General features: G+C 41.0%; 1 pseudogene; it reads left to right on the top strand.

Moving 5' to 3' along the window:
• The first annotated feature begins 747 nt into the window (after positions 1 to 747).
• On the top strand, positions 748 to 18,890 carry LOC127441211 (sodium/potassium-transporting ATPase subunit alpha-2-like; annotated as a pseudogene).
• The last annotated feature ends 1,327 nt before the right edge of the window (positions 18,891 to 20,217 follow it).

Below are 20,217 nucleotides of genomic sequence, written 5' to 3'. Positions count from 1 at the left end.
TCAGTAGGATCCATACTACTGATAAATACAGGATAAGCAGTATGTCACTTAACAGCATAAACAGAGTACCCTGATTGCATGATAAGTTTTACAAACAAAAAAAGTTAAATATGTTGAAACTCTACAGTATTTGTAAATAGTGTATCACGTAAAGTGCATATGATGTATCTATGATTTTTATGTCAATGGAGTATCGCTCCTGGGCACAGCAGGAACCATGAGACCAGCTGCCTCCTCTAAGGTCCAGTTCTTAATTCATCTGGCTGAGACATTGATGGCATTTCAGTTCCCGGTCTCAAGACTGATTTAGAAGTCAAAGAAACCCTCAAGCCAGATCAACATGAACAAATCATGATGATAGAGAATTCAGCCTCTCCTACTTCTCCTGCTCTAAAATTGGGCAGTAAAAATAACTGATAATCATAAATGTGTGTGAGAGAAAGAGAGAGAGAGAGAGAGAGAGGGGCAAGTAGTCGCAGTTGCAGGTTCATAGAGTTCCTTCTCCATGGCATGAGGTGGGTTTTTGTGTGTGTGTGTGTGTGTGTGTGTGTGTATGGGCAGGGGGTGGGAAGTGAGCTTCTGGTTACCCTGAGGCACAAATGGGGGGAGAATACAGGCTGTGTGTGTGTGTGTGTGTTACCAGGTGGAGAAGGGTATGTTACCTCCAAAAAAAGCCACCAGTGTATTCCACACGTGTGAGGAGAGAGTGGGAGAAATTTGTGCGTCACTTATTCATTATCAGCGAACATGAGTAAAGGGGTGAGTGTGTCTTCCTGTGTGCTTCATCAGTTATTCTTTCTGTCTTTCTCTCTCTCTTCAACTCTCTGTCACACATTGTTATTAGTGTCATGCACACTTAAATAATGTATTGGGTTAGTATCACACGGGCATTTCCTATGAATACTGTCTGATTATATAGGAGTGTGTGTATGTGTCAAAAGAGGAGGGGGGGGGGGGGGAAGAAAGATTAATCTTAGAAAAAGAGTTTGAGGGTGAATCTCACAAAACAATTTCTGTCATACTGCACCCTAACAATATATCTTTAATATTAATTATAACAATACTAAATATTTATATAGAGATTTTTTTTTCATTCTTGCACAGTTTTCAGTACCGTAAAGCACATTTTACCTTCAAATTGTCATTGCTGTAATGTGAAAAAAATCTCATTCTCATTACTGTAATACAATAAACAAATTATTCCTGTCCAAACAAAACTATATTTTTTTTTATTAAAATCAGCATAAATAAATAGTTAACAGTTTAAATAAATAATAAACAGTTTAAATAATATATAAATTCCTTGCATTACAGTAAGGAGTATGAGATTTTTTTGTATAACAGCAATGAGAATTTCGGCAGAAAATGTGCTGAAAATAATGTTATAATGCAAATTTGTTTAATGTTCCTAAATAGGCTTCATTTTCTTTACGTAACATTTAATTTCAGATTTTAAGAAGTATATATCGTGATATCATGTAGGTCCCCCTCGTGTCGCCAAAACAGCTCTGACCCGCTGAGGCATGGACTCCACAAGACCTCTGAAGGTGTCCTGTGGTATCTGGCACCAAGACGTTAACAGCAGATCCTTTAAGTCCTATAAGTTGCGAGGTGGGGCCTCCATGGATCGGACTTGTTGGTCTAGCACATCCCATATATGCTCAATCGGATTGAGATCTGGGGAATTTGGAGGCCAAGTCAACACCTTGAACTCTTTGTCATGTTCCTCAAACCATTCCTGAACAATTTTTGCAGTGTGGCAGGGTGCATTATCCAGCTGAAAGAGGCCACTGCCATCAGGGAATACCATTGCAATGAAGGGGTGTTTGTGTTCTGCAACAATCTTTAGGTAGGTGGTACCTGTCAAAGTAACATCCACATGAATGCTAAGACCCAAGATTTCCCAGCAGAACATTGCCCAGAGCATCGCACTGCTTCTGCCGGCTTGCCTTCTTCCCGTAGTGCATCCAGTGGCCATCTCTTCCCCAGGTGAACGAGGCACATGCACCTGGTCGTCCACATGATCTAAAAGAAAATGTGATTCATCAGACCAGGCCACCTTCTTCCATTGTTCCATGGTTCAGTTCTGACGCTCACATGCCCATTGTAAGCGCATTTGGCAGTGGGCAGGGGTCAGCATGGGCACTCTGACCGGTCTGCGACTACGCAGCCAACATTCGCAGCAAGCTGTGATGCACTGTGTGTTTTGACATCTTTCTATCATGGCCAGCATTAAGTTATTCAGCAATTTGTGCTACAGTAGCTCTTTTGTGGGATTGGACCAGACGGCCTAGCCTTCGCTCCCCACGGGCATCAATGAGACTTGGGCGCCCATAACCCTGTCACCGGTTATCCTTCCTTGGACCTCTTTTGGTAGGTACTAACCACTGCATACCAGGAACACCCCACAAGAGCTGCCTTTTTGGAGATGCTCTGACCCAGACATCTAGCCATCACAATTTGGCCCTTGTCAAAGTCGCCCAGATCCTACGCTTGCCCATTTTTCCTGCTTCCAACACATGAAATTCAAGAACTGACTGTTCACTTGCTGCCTAATATATCCCACACCTTGACAGGTGACATTGTAATGATATAATCAGTGTCATTCACATCACCTGTCAGTGGTTTTAATGTTGTGGCTGATCAGTGTATGTTTGATTTGTGTACGTGCGTGTTTCTACAGGACAATCATAAGCTGTCTCTGGACGAGGTCAGCGGCCATTATGGAGTTGACCTTACCAGAGTGAGTCATCTTAACTTTGACCCTCGACATTTGCAATAATGAATTAGATTTGTTTTTTTATTATGATGACATTTTACCCATCAGCGCATTCAAGCTCACAGCCTTCTGCTTATAAAACAGCCAAAAATCGGTGTGCTCATGTGCATTTTATAACAGGCAAAAACATCTCTTAAACTGCATGATTATCCTTAGAACATTAAGTACATAAATTACATTTTCAAAAGACTTCAGAGATCATAAAAAAGTGTAAGAAGGATAAGCAAGAAGACATGACTTTAGAATATATTCTGACATAATTTAGTCTATTAAGCTTTAGATAAAATAAAAAACAGTTATGACAACTCTCTGAAAGATTTAGCATGTTAATGTGAGTATGACATATTGATTGGATATTGGTCTTGGCGGACTAGGTCCACTACACTGCTGCTGCTAATGCAGAGCAAGCAGGGTTGGGAGGGTTACTTTTGAAATGTATTGCACTACAGATTACAGAATACATGATGTAAAATGTAATTTGTAATGTATTCCATTAGCTTACTCAAGGTCAGTAATGTATTCTAAATACTTTGGATTACTTCTTCAGCACTGGTAGATTTTTTCACTTGTTTTGTCTATAATACCTCTGTCAGTACAGTAAGACAAAATACACATATTAAAAATACATTCTCAGAAAAACCTAAATATCTTATGCAGTGTTGTTTCTAAAACAAGATAAATCAAACTGATCTTGTTTTAAGGATTTTTAGATATTTTTACAGAAAAAGAATACAAAAATTATTATCAAGATTACGATTTTTGCCCTAATATCAAAGGTCTTACTAGAAAAAAAGAAATTATGATTTAACATGAATTTTCTTGATAATAAAATATGATCGTGCCTGGTAACGTGCATGTAAAATGGCTAGAAATAGCATTTTAGCTTAGCGTAAAGCTGACAATTTACACAAGGTTTATTTCTATTTCTTCTGCTCCAAACTTACTTCAAACTTACTTCTCTATCTGCTCGTATGAATGTAACACATCATAAGAAAGTGTTTCACCGCTGTTCAAATGCACTTTGGATCGCATCATTTATATGTATAAATGTTTTCCATCTGAAAGGACTAAATATTAAATGAAACAAATGACAATAAAATGCAAAGTAATCTCTTCAGTAATCAAAATACTTTTTGAATGTAACTGTATTCTAATTACCAATGATTTAAATTGTAACTGTAGTGGAATATAGTTACTTATATTTTGTATTTAAATACGTATTCCAGTTGTATGTATTTCGTTGCTCCCCAACCCTGAGAGCAAGAACGGAGACTTGCTAATGCTAGAACATTCACAGACACACTGAGTTAAGCATGTGGACATGCTGCTTCACATTTAAAAAAACACAAGACAAGACACAACAAGAGTTGTGTTTCTTGCATACCTTTTTATTCAGATGCTGCACTCAATGACGGTCATTTGGGTTCTTCCCTGTAAATCAACCATGGATTTAAGGCTGTTTGCTCTGCTTGTAGCTGGACATGTCCCACTGTTCATTGTAAGTGAAACTTTCCTGAATTGCATTCAAAGTGAAACTCCTTCTCCTCGGAAGTCTGAAGGTGCAGATTGCTGATGTCCAACCCCCAAGGTGAAAATGGTACATTTGAGTGGTCAGATTTTCTGTCACTCTGCTAATACAAATGAATTACAGAACCCTTTAAAATATCCTGTGAAATGGGACACAGTAACGTAGAGCTACAGCGCGATAATGAGCAGTTTTGATTGGCTGCCACAGACCGCTTACACTCCGTCAAACAGGAACAATGCGAAAATATCTATGGTCTACATTACATTTAAATTGTCACTGAAGTTGTATATTTATATATTTTAATGCATTTATTTATTTTATGCACAAATATTGTTAAATAAACTGGGAAAAGAACGTTTCATAATTTGAATATTGTTTCCATCTCAGTTTATGTCACCCCTTCAATGAAGGGTTTGAAGGGCCTTACTGTACACCTGAAACCAGAAACCACTACATTAGTGACTTAGCTATGTGTGGATTTAAACTAGCGATGTGTTCCAGTGCCTGGTTTGGCTATGGTTTACCTTTGTTAATGACGCGCTTGTATGTGCCATGGCCAAAAGCAGACCTTGCCGTGCAAGCTGATAAAAGAAAAAGCCCCAGCAAGCATCTGAGCAAATAGCTTTTTCAGAGAAAGCTCTTGCAGCGTGTTGCAGTGAAACTGACTTACTGGCAAACTGAGCAAATTTAAATGTTAATGGCAAAGAGAGAGAATGCAAGTTGATTGGCTACCCGATTACATGTCAAAGGAACTATCAGCTTACACCATCTGAGCCGATTGGCTCAACATATCACATGTGAGCGAGCTGATTGGCTAAAAGTTCAAAGAATCTACCAGTTTGCGCCATTCAGAGTTTCCTGCCTGAACTTAGTCATAAATATGTCATGAACAATTCCAGGCCATTTTCCATTTGATTTAGGCTTGACTTCAACCAAAGCTTTCTCACTTGCAACTACTGAGGCTTTAAGGCAAGCTCTGCCCAATCTTCTGGCTGTTGATCAACAACATTCTGTAGTTTCTGTAATTTTATTATCCAAATTTGATTTATTAGCATGCAAGAATATGCAAAGAATAATTTTATTCAGAATAAGATTTTTGGTGACCTTCAAAAAAACACTGCTTCTAATGGTCTTCAGAGTTGATGCAGGGAATCTTTGATAATTGTATCTCTTTCCACTATCAGGGTTTGACTCATAAGAGAGCCATGGAAATTCTGGCTCTTGATGGTCGAAATGCACTGACCTGGCTGCCCACCACACCAGAGTGGGTGAAGTTCTGTAAGCAGCTGTTTGGAGGGTTCTCCATCCTGCTGTGGATCGGTGCCGTCCTCTGATTTTTTACATACAGTATTCAGGCTGCCACCGTAGAAGAACCAGTCAATGACAATGTGAGTCTGTTTACAACCCAACCAATAAGAATGAAAGAGGTTTAAACTAGCCAATAAGATTAAAGTTGTATTTAACAGGCATGTTGAAAAAATTTGAGAAGTGGAGCAAAAAAAGTTTGTGTGTCATTTTTTGGATGTGAAAATACTTTCTCCTATCCCAGTATAATATGCAGAGGGAACTATGAGTAATTAAGCATCCCAACCAGCCAGACAAAGAACATTGACCCAACTAATAGTGCTACTTTGGGGTGGGACTATCTGTCTGTCCAACCAACAGCAGATGGGGGAAGTCATTATATTTGTAATTCTGTTTGGTGATGCTAGTGTTGCAGAAATTACATATTTTACCTTTAAATATACACTATATGGCCAAAAGTTTGTGGACACCATATGTGCTTGATGAACATTTGATTTCAAAACCTTAGGCATCAATTTCCCCCTTTGCTGTAATAACAGCTTCCACTCTTTTGGGAAGACTTTCCACTATACTGTATGTAGTAACATGGCTGCAGGGATTTTCTCTCATTCAGACACAAGGCTATCAGTGAGGTCAGGAACTGATGTTGGTCGATGGGGCCTGACTTACAGTTGCTGTTCCAGTACACCCCAAAAGTGATCAGTGGGGTTCAGGTCTGGGCTTCGTGCAGGCCAGTCAATTTCTTCCACGCCAGACACAGTAAACCATTTCTTTATGGACCTCGCTTTGTTCACAGGGGCATTGTCATGCTGGAACAGAAAAGGGCTATCCCCAAACAGTTGCCACAAATTTGGAAGCACACAAAGCCCAAGCCATTATATAAAGAAACATTAAGATTTTTCTTAAATTCGTTAATTAGAAGGGGGTGTCCACAAACTTTTGGCCATATAGTGTAGGTTCTTATTAGTGAGTTTGGTATAAAAATGTTTTACTGAAACATTGTGTATTTTGGTAATTTATTATTATTATTATTTTTTTATTTTTTTTTAGGTAAACAATGAATGAACAGGTTAGCAAATCTCAGCACTTCTTCCAAAACCAAAATGCTTTCTGAAGCAAAAGTACAAGCATTACAGAATATTTGTCTGTGTGAATATTTTTTAAGTGCCTGAGACATAGATTAGATATATTAAAGTACATTTTCCACATTTAAAAATATTTTTAACTAAATGTGAGATTAATAATTTGTGAGAATTAACATTTAAAATTGCAATTTGTACATTGAGCTGAACCAAGCCTGGGAGATTCTGATGGCACCAATTAGTCATACTTGATAAACAACATTTATATATCACAACAAGCAGAAAAAATACCCATATGTTTGTCCTTATGTGAAATAAAACTTTCTCTTACCTTTGCATCTGTTAGATTCACTCTAAAAATCAATTTTACAAATCTCTTGGCATCTGGCCTTATACGTTTGTTATGAGGAGGAGGGCGTGTTCGGGCCGTGAGGACGCATGCCTGGCACTGAATTATTCTAATCAGCTGGGAGGGGGATAAAGACGAGCCGGAGGTGCCAGTTTGAGAAAGAGAGAGAGAGACACACACGTGGCCGCTGTGTGTGTGCATGTCTGTGTGTTTTATGTTATGTTTCAGTTTATTTATGTCATTAAAGTTATGTTGACTGTTCTGCCGGTTCCCATCTCCTTGCCCATTGTAAGAACCCCATTATGGGGGCCTGGGTAGCTCAGCAAGTATTGATGCTGACTACCACCCCTGGAGTAGCGAGTTTGAATCCAGGTTGTGCTGAGTGACTCCAGCCAGGTCTCCTAAGCAACCAAATTGGCCCGGTTGTTAGGGAGGGTAGAGTCACATGGGGTAACCTCCTTGTGGTCATGATTAGTGGTTCTCACTCTCAATGGGGTGCGTGGTAAGTTGTGAGTGGATCGCGGAGATAGCATGAGCCTCCACATGCGGAGTCTCTGCGGTGTCATGCACGATGAGCCATGTGATAAGATGTGTGGAATGATGGTCTCAGAAGTGGAGGCAACTAGTCTTGACCTCCACCATCTGGATTGAGGTGAGTAATCGTGCCACCACGAGGACCTACTATGTAGTGGGCATTGGGCATTCCAAATTGGGAGAAAAGGGGGATAAAAAAAAAAAGAACCCCATTACACTGGTGCCGAAACCCGGGAAGGAGGAGGGATGCACTGTCATGGAGTCCTTGCCGCTGCTGTCCGCCGGGAAGCAGAGGAGCCGCAGCCATCCACCAGGGTATGGAGGAGTCACTGCCGGCCGCCGGGAGTCAGAGGAACTGCTGTCATCTGCCAGGAAGCGGAGGAGCCGTGATCGTCTGCCAGGGGTCGGAGGACTCGCTGCCATCCACCAGGGGAGGAGCAGCTGTCGTCCGCCAGAGTGTGGAGGAGTGGTTGAGGACCAGGCGACGGCGTGTCCGGGGACCGGCGAGTGAGTTTTTCTCTCTCCTCTCTATCTCTCTCTCTCTGTTCCTCCCCCTTGCTCTTTCCCTCTCCCCTCTCCCTCCCCTCGTCTCTCCCAGGGCTCCAGAGAGGCGGGGAAGACCTGTAAGCAGAAGGACGGCCGGAAGGGCAACACCTCCCCTCCAGGAATGGAGGGGAGGGGATTACGTCACGCCGGAGGAATCCCCGGCCTGAATCGGGCATTGGAGGAGTGTGACGAGGAGGAGGGCATGGTCGGGCCGTGAGGACGCACACCTGGTGCTGAATTGACCAATCAGCCAGGAGGGGGATAAAGATGAGCCGAGGTGCCAGTTTGAGAGAGAGAGACACACACACATGAATGCTGTGTGTGTGCATGTCTGTGTGTTTTATGTTATGTTTCAGTTTCTTTATGTCATTAAAGTTATGTTGACTGTTCTGCCGGTTCCCGCCGCCTCCTTGCCCATCGTAAGAACCCTGTTACAAAGTTTTTTTAAATTTGTAAAGCTAAGCCGATTAAAAAACAAAATTAACAACAAAAATGATCAGTTAAATTGGTCTCACTTCACCAGAGTGCATTTTTGGCGACTGAGTTAGATGCATGTACCTTTGGTTCTGGTGCTGCCCCATATCCAGTATGATGAATGAGCCCCAGTTTGTAAACTGGACTCCCAGCTGCTCGTGGGACAGTTTAGGGTCAGTGATAAATGAAAGTGTGTAGTTAAAGATCATTTAACTGTGCCTGTTTTAACTTCAATTACTTTAACTTCACAGAATTGCATTTACTAGTATTTATTTATTTTGTTTTGTAAATGGCTTATGACAGCATCTATCTATCTATCTATCTATCTGTCTTTCTGCCTGTCTGTCTGTCTGTCTGTCTGTCCTAGTGAAAGTAGTTTGAAACCCCTTGACCCCTGAACTTTGTTTCTCTCTCGGTTTACAGCAGTTGTATCTGGGTGTGGTGCTTTCTGCAGTGGTCATCATTACAGGCTGCTTCTCCTATTATCAAGAAGCCAAAAGCTCCAGGATCATGGACTCTTTCAAAAACATGATGCCTCTGGTCAGTATGATAACTGCTATGTCATTCCAAATCCCAAACCGAAACCATAAGCTTTAAAGGGGTCATGAAATGAGGAATCTAATTTTCCTTGATCTTTTGACATATAGGAGTAATTATATTATAAAAACATACTGTAAGTTTCGGAAATCAAAACTTCTTCCACCTCCACAACAACACATCAAAAGCTTTACCTTATCATTTCTGAAGCCCACCCAGCAGTGTTGAGCATTGAGATGGCAGGGAGAGAGCAGGTCAGTCAAGAGCAGAGGGCCAGTCATAACAGTGGATGTTAAAGGACAAGCAGCATCAAAACCAAGCATATCTGAAAGACGTTCAAATTGAGGGTGGAAAATGATCATGTTTTACAAACATATGACTGTTTTTTGTGCTAAAAACTGTACTAATATTAGAATTGAACATAAGGAAAAAAGCATGCCATGACCCCTTTAAAAAATTATGATAAAATGGCATAAAAATGCTTCAATATCGCCAAAACAAACAAATAATGGAGAAATTGTATATTATTTATATACATTTGTGTAAACCCTTTTTTAACAATTAATAGCCCACTTATATTAGAAAGCTTATGCCATGCTAATACTGCTTATACCCTGCTAGTTGCTATGAGGACCTCTTCCAAAATAATAACTAGGTCTGAATGTAAGTTTGAATATCTTGATTTTCAGAAGTTTTCTCTTTCTTTCTTTCTTTCTTTCTTTCTTTCTTTCTTTCTTTCTTTCTTTCTCAGTAAGCTCTGGTGATTCGAGAGGGTGAGAAGCTTCAGATAAATGCAGAGGAGGTGTTTCAAGGAGATCTGGTGGAGATCAAGGGTGGAGACAGAATCCCAGCAGACCTGCAGATCATCTCCTCCAGCGGCTGCAAGGTAAAGTGAAAGAGAGTGAGCGAGACAGACATAGATAGATCTACAATGTGATCTGATATCAGCTTATTATCAGCAGGTAGTCTTTGCAACAGAGCTGAGATACGCCTCATTTAAAAAGAAGGCATCTGTTCCCCTCCTCTCCATTTCCTTCTTTTTGTCTGTCTCAGGTGGATAACTCCTTTCTCACTGGAGAGTCAGAACCTCAGACCCGTTCTCCTGAGTTCACACATGAAAATCACCTGGAGACCAGAAACATCAGCTTCTTCTCCACCAACTGTGTTGAGGGTCAGTGCCTTCTTCATTCATTCATTGATTGGTTGGTTTGTTGATTGGTTCATTAATTAATTTGTTCATTCATTCATTCATTCAGTCAGTCAGTCATTCATTCATATTTGTTTTGTTTTGTTTTGTTCACTCTTTCAGCACTCTCTTACTCTAATTAGTTTCATTCATTAATTTGTTTCTTTGTCTGTGTATGTGTAGGCACAGCCCACGATATTGTGATCGCCACAGGTTATCGCACAGTGATGGGTCGCATTGTGACTCTGGCATTGGTCTGGAAGTGGGTCAGACACCCATCAACATGGAGATCGAGCACTTCATTCACATCATCACAGGTGTGGCCATCTTCCTGGGCGTGTCCTTCTTCATCCTGTCACTCATTCTGGGCTACACCTGGCTGGAGGCCGTTGTCTTCCTCATTGGCCTCATTGTTGCCAATGTTGCCTGCTCGCTACTGTCACTGTGAGAGAACACATACGGAAGCATACAGCACCATTAAAACAATAAAACATTGCCATTTTTCCACTCCATGCAATCCTGTCTCTGTCTCAGGTGTGTTTGACTCTAACTGTGAAGCGGATGGCTCGTAAGAACTGTCTGGTGAAGAATCTCGAGGCTGTGGCCATGTCCACCATCTGCTCTGATAAAACTGGAACCCTGACTCAGAACTGGATGACCATTGCTCACATGTGGTTTGACAATCAGATCCACGAGGCTGACACCACCGAGGATCAATCAGGCTAGAATGCTTTGAGGTCTACATATCAATCAAATGACAGTGGAAGATTAGGTCATCAGTCAAGTTAGAGAAAGAGTTCTAATGACCATACTGTCTGGAATAATGATAAGAACCAGTGATGTGAGATAATAGATTTGCCAGGGAACCAGTTAGCTATTTTAACAGAACAGTTGCCTCAGCTTCTGAGACAGTCAATCCGCGCATCTTATCACGTGGCTCAATGTGCATGACACCACGGAGACTCACAGCATGGAAGGCTCATGCTACTCTCCGTGATCCATGCACAATTTACCACACGCCACATTGACAGTGAGAACCCCTAATTGTGACCACGAGGAGGTTACCCCATGTGACTCTACCCTCCCTAGCAACCGGGCCAATTTGGTTGCTTAGGAGACCTGGCTGGAGTCACTCAGCATGCCCTGGATTTGAACTCGTGACTCCAGGGGTGGTAGTCAGCGTCAATACTCGCTGAGCTACCCAGGCTCCCCCGAACACTTAATTTTAATCCATTCATTAACATAAAATCTGAATAATCAGATCTCATATTTTATGGGAAATCTCATATTTCAAGTCCCACCATGCCTATAATATGTACCACCCACTATGCCCCTATGAATTTTGAGTTCATTTTTGTCACTTTTTGTACCATTTTTGCCCTGAGACCCCATTAATTTCTGACCCTGGTGCGGACATAATGTAATGGTTAACACTGTGTTCTAACCAGACACAAAGTAATAAAGCAACAAAAAAGGGATGTTTCCCCCCAAAAATGAAAATAATCTCTCTTGCTCTTCCTCAGCTTTCTCTTCATGAGTTGGAGGACAGTCCCACTGGACACCTGCTTGTGATGAAAGGAGCTCTAGAGAGGATCTTGGACAGGTTATCAACATCAGACCTCAATACAGAAAATCTATAAAATCTCAATTCAGAGAATCTATTGAAGAATCTAATTACTGATCAGTATCTGTGAATACTGGCAATACATTATCATTCTTATTGCTGATCAATAGCTGTCATTTGTGACATTAGCTATATTTGTTTATAGCTGACCAGTAGCTCTGATTATTTGTAATGCAGGTGCAGTTCCATAATGATCAATGGTGAGGAACTTCCAATGGACGAGGACTGGAAGGATGCATTTCAGGGAGCTTACATGGAGCTGGGTGGGCTTGGCGAGAGAGTTCTGAGTATGTTTTTTCTTTTATATATAATTCTCTGGCCTTTCTCCTTCATGGTTCTGTCACCTATACCTGTCTCCCTATCAGTTCCCGAGGGGGATTGAGTTTGACTCTGACGATGTGAATTTCCCCATCAATCAGCTCTGTTTTCTGGGTTTAATCTCCATGATTGATCCTCCCCGAGCTGCAGTGCTAGACGCTGTCGGCAAGTGCCATTCTGCTGGGATTAAGGTATCAGTTTAAAGGTTTCATCGATCCATCAATGCCTTCATTCATTCATTCAGTGTTTATTCATCTATCTATCATACTCATCATTCATTCCACCATCATCCTCTTTATTCATTAATTTGTTCATTCATTCAGTGTTTATACATCATCCATTAATCCATCCAATATACTCATCCATCTATCCATCCATTATACTCTTCATTCATTTAATTTAGTGTTCATGCATAATTAATTATCCTCTTCATTCATTCATTCATTCATTCATTCATTCATGTGTGTTTAGCCATCCATCTATACATCCATCATCCTCTTCTTCCTTTTTTTTTTTATTTTATCCCCTTTTTCTCCCCAATTTGGAATGCCCAATTCCCACTACTTAGTAGGTCCTCATGGTGGCGTGGTTACTCACCTCAATCCGGGTGGTGGATGATAAGTCTCAGTTGCCTCCGCTTCTGAGACAGTCAATCCGTGCATTTTATCACGTGGCTCGCTGTGCATGACACCGTGGAGACTCACAGATTGTGGAGGCTCATGCTACTCTCTGTGATCCAAGCACAACTTACCACGTGCCCCACTGAGAGCGAGAACCACTAATCGCGACCACGAGGAGGTTACCCCATGTGACTCTATCCTCCCTAGCAACCGGGTCAATTTGGTTGCTTAGGAGACCTGGCTGGAGTCACATCATCCTCTTCTTTAATTAATTCAGTATCTTTATCCATCAATCCATCATTCTCTTCATTCATTAATTTATTTATTCATTCAGCGTATTTATCCATCCATCAATCCTTTTCATTCATTCAGTGTTTTTCCATCCATCATACTCATCCATCCATCATCCTTTTCATTCATTCATTCAGTCAGTGTTCATCCATCCTTTCATCCATCCATCATCCTCTTCATTCATTCAGCATATTTAAGCATCCATCATTCAATCACTCACTCCTTCATTTGGCACCTTTATCCATCCATCCATCTTTCTCTTCACATTTTGTTTTCAGTTGCTCGTAAAGTTGTATTAATTCACTCCCAGTCATCTGTGACCAAATTCCATTTTCACAGGTTATCATGGTAACCGATGACCATCCCACAACTGCCAAGGCCATTGCTAAAGGTGTCGGCATCATCTCAGAGGGCAATGAGACAATGGAGGATATCACTGAAAGACTTAATATACCACTAAGCCAAGACAACCCACGGTCTGTGTGTGTGTCTTTGTTGTGTGTTTGCTTGAGATTAAGGGTGTACATGCGTGCGCGTGTAAACTAAATCTAGTAGAATGGGTTTTTGTCTGCTTTTATTGCTTCCTCACAGATAATGGAACTAGGCACTGTTAAGTGTATGTGTGTGTTTTAGAGACACTAAGGCCTGTGCAATTCACGGTTCAGACCTGAAGGATATGAGTTCTGAGTATCTGGATGATATTCTGAGGAACCACACAGAGATTGTGTTTGCTCGCACTTCACTTCAACAAAAACTCATTATTGTGGAGGGCTGCCAAAGACAGGTGTGTGGGGAAGAGTTAAAACATCACTTTTTAAAAGCGTTATCTCACTAGATTCAAACATCAGGTCTTCTGAATAAACTTTCACACTTACAATGTTTTTTTGCAGATGCTTCTTAACCAAACAACACAAGAATCCCACAACAAATAAATATACATGGAGATGCTGTATCAGTGGAAGAACTTGCAACCAAAATGATTTGCTCTTTGTTTTCATTTTGTTTAACACATACACACACTTTTCAGATTTCACATATATATTAAACATATTAAACATTCCCAAACTGCATGTGACAGGCTACAACTGAGCTGATAAAAGAGAGGATTAAACATTAGCGCACATTTAACGAATTTTTTTATTCTAACTGGATGACTTGTCTTTGATTCTGTTTGGGTAAAAACTCTTTCCCTGTGACAGAACATTGGATTCTCATTCTGATGTGGTTACTGGTCTTTGATTCTTTCTCTCAAATTCTGACTGACTGTGGTCACAGTGTGCCATTGTGGCAGTGACAGGTGATGGGGTGAATGACTCTCCTGCTCTGAAGAAAGGCTGACATTGGTGTTGCCATGGGAATCGTGGGGTCAGACGTCTCCAAGCAAGCTGCTGACATGATCCTGCTGGATGACAACTTTGCTTCAATTGTTACTGGAGTGGAGGAATGTGAGAGAGGGATCAAAAGAGGGAGAGGGTAGGGATGACATCAACTTCCAGGAACAGACAAAAAACTAAAAAGAGAAGGAATAAAAGGATTAGGCCAAAAGAAATAGTGGGCGAAGCATTTTTTCTTTTCTTTTTTTTAATACCACACTTACAATGTCCCTGCTACCAGAAAAATATCACTGAAATAGGTGGCCCTGTAAACAGCAAACAAGAGTCAGGGAACCAGCCTGCTCTTTGTGTGTGTGTGTGTGTGTGTGTGTGTGTGTGTGTGTGTGTGTGTGTGTGTGTGTGTGTCAGAAACTCTCTGCCAGTCAAATCATTTTGCACATTCAGATCAGATTGACTTACATGTCTTTGGGGGGGTGGAGTTTTGGAGAAAGGTCCTGTGCTTGAATAAAAGTCCCTTTCATTCATCCATACATCCATCCATCATCCTCTTCATTAATTTATTCATTCATTCATTCATTCTGCATCTCTGTCAATCCTCTTCATTCATTCATCCTTTCATCATACCCATCCATCCATCCATCATCCGGCATCTTGGCTGGCATCTTGTGAACACTCCCAGGCAGCAATTTTCTATGGACATAAGCGGCATAAAAGCACAGCTCCTATCAACTTGTATGGGGAAAGAATGAAATCTCCAATACGGTTGGCTTACAGTCAAATAACGTATTACAAATCAGCAGTAAAATCTGACTTAAATTGTATTATAGATTGTGCTTCTTTAGCTCAGATCAAGCTAAAAAACGCTATATTTTCAGGCTGTCTCAGCTAATGTGTATGCACATTCTTGAGTTATTTGACAGGTGATGTCTGTATCTGAAAGGTAATTGGCTCTTTTACCTGTAAGTTGGTAACTGTAACTTCCTTTTCTACACCCGCCATATTGGGTGGTTCCTCTCAGGCTAAACAGTCTCTGGCTTGAAGATTGTAAAAGTACAAGAGAAGGTCTTTCTGCGTCCTGCAAGACTACTACATGACACGCCCACTACAAGTTACACCCCCTTCAAATAACCAGGGAAATGCTCAAGTGTTGCAACAGTTGGATGTAACGTTTATCCACTGTGTTTGTTGTGTTTTTTTGGAGTCCTGCAGCAACCCTACACCTAACCCTACCCACAATGTTAAAAAATACAAATTTTGCTGAGTGACTCCAGCCAGGTCTCCTAAGCAACTAAACTGGCCCGGTTGTTAGGGAGGGTAGAGTCACATGGTGTAACCTCCTCGTGGTCGCTATAATGTGGTTCGCTCTCGGTGGGGCGCATGGTGAGTTGTGTGTGGATGCCGCAGAGAATAGCATGAAGCCTCCACACGCGCTATGTCTCTGCGGTAACGCGCTCAACAAGCCATGTGATAAGATGCATGGATTGACGTCTCAGACACGGAGGCAACTGAGATTCGTCCTACACCACCCTGATTGAGGCGAGTCACTACGCCACCACGAGGATCTAGAGCGCATTGCGAATTGGGCATTCCAAATTTGGGAGAATTTAAAAAAAAAAATTTTGAATTTTGTATATACTGCAACTTAAGAGTTCTACTGAATAGAATCATACCATCTTATCACTAGGTGGGGACAGTGAGGAGAAATATGATGAAAATGAAGAGGACAAGAAGCTAGTGGTATGCTAAACTATTAGGGTAACCGGTTAGCTTGTGAGCTAACTGGAGAAAACAGAATAGAGAAATGTTACATTTTAACATTTATATCTTCGGTTTAATAATACGAAATGCCACATATAATTTTAAGTTATTCTTTATTATATTTACACAGTTAAAACAACATGAATCATACAGCGACTGTATAGGATTTTAATAGTTCTTTTAACAAATAGAATCGCTTAATGATCCGAGGAGGGCATTACTTGGAGTGGGTGTGTAGTGTAGTGAGTGTTCCTTGTCCTCTTGCGGGATGCAGACAGATCTACTTGGAGTAAAATGGTAGACATTAGCACTGAAATCATTTACAACACCTTTAAACATGATACTAAAATCTTTTCCCTTAATTTCTCAATATCTTAAGAAAGTGTTGTTTACACACAATATTGCCTAAACATCAATATAAATACAAAAACCATTTACATTATTAAAAATAATAAAAAATAATAATAATAGTACTAATCAAAATAAAATACAATAAAATTGGAATACAAATAAAATACATTTAACGAGACTGTTTGTCTTAGGTTGTCTGATCTTTGATAACCTGTACAAGTCGATTGCATACACTCTGACCAGCAACATCCCAGAGATCACACTCTTCCTGCTCTTCATCATCGCCAGTGTACCGCTGCCCCTGGGCACTGTCACCATCCTTTGCATCGACCTCGGCACTGACATGATGAGATACACCTACTCACACGTGTGTGCATTCGGTCATACTGCCAGTTCCTGCTGAGTGTGAGACCACCCTCAGGCACCGGACATAAAATAACTCACACCCACGCATCCATTTTGAGGGTCACTGTGGTGAATATAGGGTACAAAATAATATCTCTCTGTGAAATGTTAGACATATCTAACATATGTACCTCTCCAAGTATTATATATTTTTTGTATTATATATATTTTTAAATGTGTCCATATTTGTCCATTGTTGCTTTTCTCTCTCAGGTTCCTGTGATCTCTCTAGCATACAAGCATACAAGTCTGCAGAGAGTGACATTATGTAGCGCCAGCCCTGAAATCCCAAAACTGGTGAATGAGAGGCTCATCAGAATGGCTTATTGACAGATCGGTCAGTCTCATATGCACTTGCACACAAATATCAATGAATGCACACATGTGCCATTTAAAGCTGTAAATACTTGTAAACTTTGTAGTGTGTGAAGAATTGCAGATGTCGTTTTTGATTGAAGCCTCAAATAAACTGAATATATAACCTTATGAAATAACATTGCTCTTTCATGCTATAGGAGTGTAAAATTAAAAAGTAGCACTGTCTTAATGTATAAATGTTTACCTGTGAATCTCACAAGTTCAAGTGTGGGTGTTTACTTGTATGTGTAGGCATGATTCAGGCACTGGGAGGCGAGTATTGACGCTGACTACCAACCCTGGAGTCATGAGTTCAAATCCAGGGTGTGCTGAGTGACTCCAGACAGGTCTCCTAAGCAACCAAATTGGCCCGGTTGCTAGGGAGGGTAGAGTCACATGGGGTAACCTCCTCGTGGTCATGATTAGTGGTTCTCGAGCTCAATGGGGCGCGTGGTAAGTTGTGTGTGGATCGCGGAGAGTAGCATGAGCCTCCACATGCTGGGAGTCTCCACAGTGTCATGCACAATGAGCCACGTGATTAGATGCGCGGATTGACGGTGTCAGAAGCGGAGGCAACTGAGACTTGTCCTCCGCCACCCGGATTGAGGTGAGTAACCGTGCCACCACGAGGACTTACTAATTAGTGGGAATTGGGCATTCCAAATTGGGGAGAAAAAGAGATAAAAAAACAAAATGTCATCTTTAAGCATCTGTTCAGATATGCTGTATATTAGGTGTTTGTTGCAGACTTATGAGCAGTGTGAGGTCATCGAGTTCATCTGTCACACCTCGTTCTTCGCCAACATCGTTGTGGTGCACTGGGCCGATCTCATCATCTGCAATACACGCAGGAATACCGTCTTCCAGCAGGGCATGAAGTCAGTCTTTGTGTGTATGTGTGAAGGATTGGTGGTTAATTCAAGAGGGTGGTATTTGCCTACGTCTTTGTTAAAGGCTGTTCTCTAACCTTTGATTTTATAGGAACAGGATTCTCATTTTTGGCCTGTTTACTGAGACGGCTTTGGCAGCCTTCCAGTCCTACTGCCCTGGCATAGACATTGCCCTGAGGATGTACCCATTCAAGTAAGACACACACACACACACACACACACACAATCACAAACATAGAGTGTGTAGTCTTGTATCTTCTGCTCTCTAGAAGAGCTAATTTTCTTGGCTTTTGCAGGATGATGTGGTGGTTCTGTGCATTCCCGTACAGTCTGCTAATTTTGTTTACGACGAGATCCGTAAATTAATCCTGCGCCGAAATCCTGGAGGTGAGTAAAATGATTACATACTGTATGTTAGATGCCGCTATGAGTTTGCTAATATTAGGCCTACTATAAGTTCAAAATTCAAGACACAATACAGCAATATTACAAAGGAAAAAAAAAAGACAAGTTATTGAATCCATGTGAATAGGGCTTTATTCTGTATTTTTTATTCATTTAATGGACTTTGCTCTCTTTCTCTTTATTTGTAGGCTGGGTGGAAAAAGAGGCCTACTATTAGCAAGCCAAACATTTGCACTCTCTATGAATCGCTGTCAGTGTGTGTGTCTGTCTGTCTGTTTGTGTGTAAACAATAAGGTTAAAGGTGCAGTATGTAAGATTCAGAAACCCTAGTTATTAATGACACCTGTGGCCGTTAAGTGAACTGCAGCCAGCTACCTGTTGCTCGTGCTGGCGCTCTATAGGTATGCGAGTGAGCGAGCATCGATCAAAACAATTACGTAACGTACAAAGAGACTGAACGTGATTCACCGACATCATGCTGACAGATGAGGTAGCATAATTAAAATTACACAGTTATGATTGTTTTACTACAAACTTGAGACTGTATATTATATTTGACCCTCCAGTGCTGGAACAGGGCTAAAACAAAGTGTGGATATAGGTTTGACTATGTGAGACTGCAATTTGAAGTAATCACTTTTCTTTGCATGATACATTTGACTGCATTTATATGATAGCCTATGTCTGCGTTAGCTAGCTAGCCAGCTTTATCAGTATCTGTTAGCTAAATTTGGTGGATGATGACAGTAGCTGTTTATAAAATAGACTGTACATTATAAATATGTTGACACAATTCAGAATTGATGTGATTCCATCACAACTGTCGTTTTGATATATCGATGTGATACTACTTTATAATAATAGAATGTATATATTTTCTGTATAACCAAGTTACGTTACACTAATGAATGGGTCTTTTTTCATTATCTTGAACATTGTCTAGCATTCATTTCATGTGCTATTGTAGTTTAGCTAAAATTACACAGATCAATCCCCATGGTACTATATTTCACATGATTTGCAGTTATGTAAGCTTACCTGTCCAGTAAGAAGAATGCCAATTCAGGGTCGGTTTTGATCCCCAAAACCGAACGAAGGTCCCTCCAGGAATCTAATGCCCTGCCGATGTTCACTCTAGTTTTCGCTCGACCACGATCACGTTCCCACTTAGCCAGATGGGATTCAGTTGATAAATTTTTTTGTTTTGTTTTGTTTTTTTTTGGCTTACTCTGAGTTTGTGTAGGAGTCGGTGTTGTGCTGGGAGCCGGACGTTTGCTGGATTCCATCTCTAAGATAATGTTACCTAGTGTTGCAGTTTGTTGTCACTGTTGAATAGCAGAAGAGAAACGATTACTGTCTGAGGCAAGGCTCTCGGGAGCACGCATAAACGTCACATCCTTTGGATTTTCCCGGCAAAAGCGACCCACTCCCTTCGCATGAAAATCAGTCTACAGGCTTTAATAGGCAACCTAGGAAGTCCGGGAAGGGCTCATTTTTTAAGTTGCATTACAAGCCGTTCACACATTGGCAAAAAAGGGCAAATA

Source organism: Myxocyprinus asiaticus, chromosome 5, assembly GCF_019703515.2.
Source record: "Myxocyprinus asiaticus isolate MX2 ecotype Aquarium Trade chromosome 5, UBuf_Myxa_2, whole genome shotgun sequence".
Classification (NCBI taxonomy): domain Eukaryota; kingdom Metazoa; phylum Chordata; class Actinopteri; order Cypriniformes; family Catostomidae; genus Myxocyprinus; species Myxocyprinus asiaticus.
Note: the sequence above shows the minus strand (reverse complement) of the source record. Positions and strands in the feature narration are given on the sequence as shown.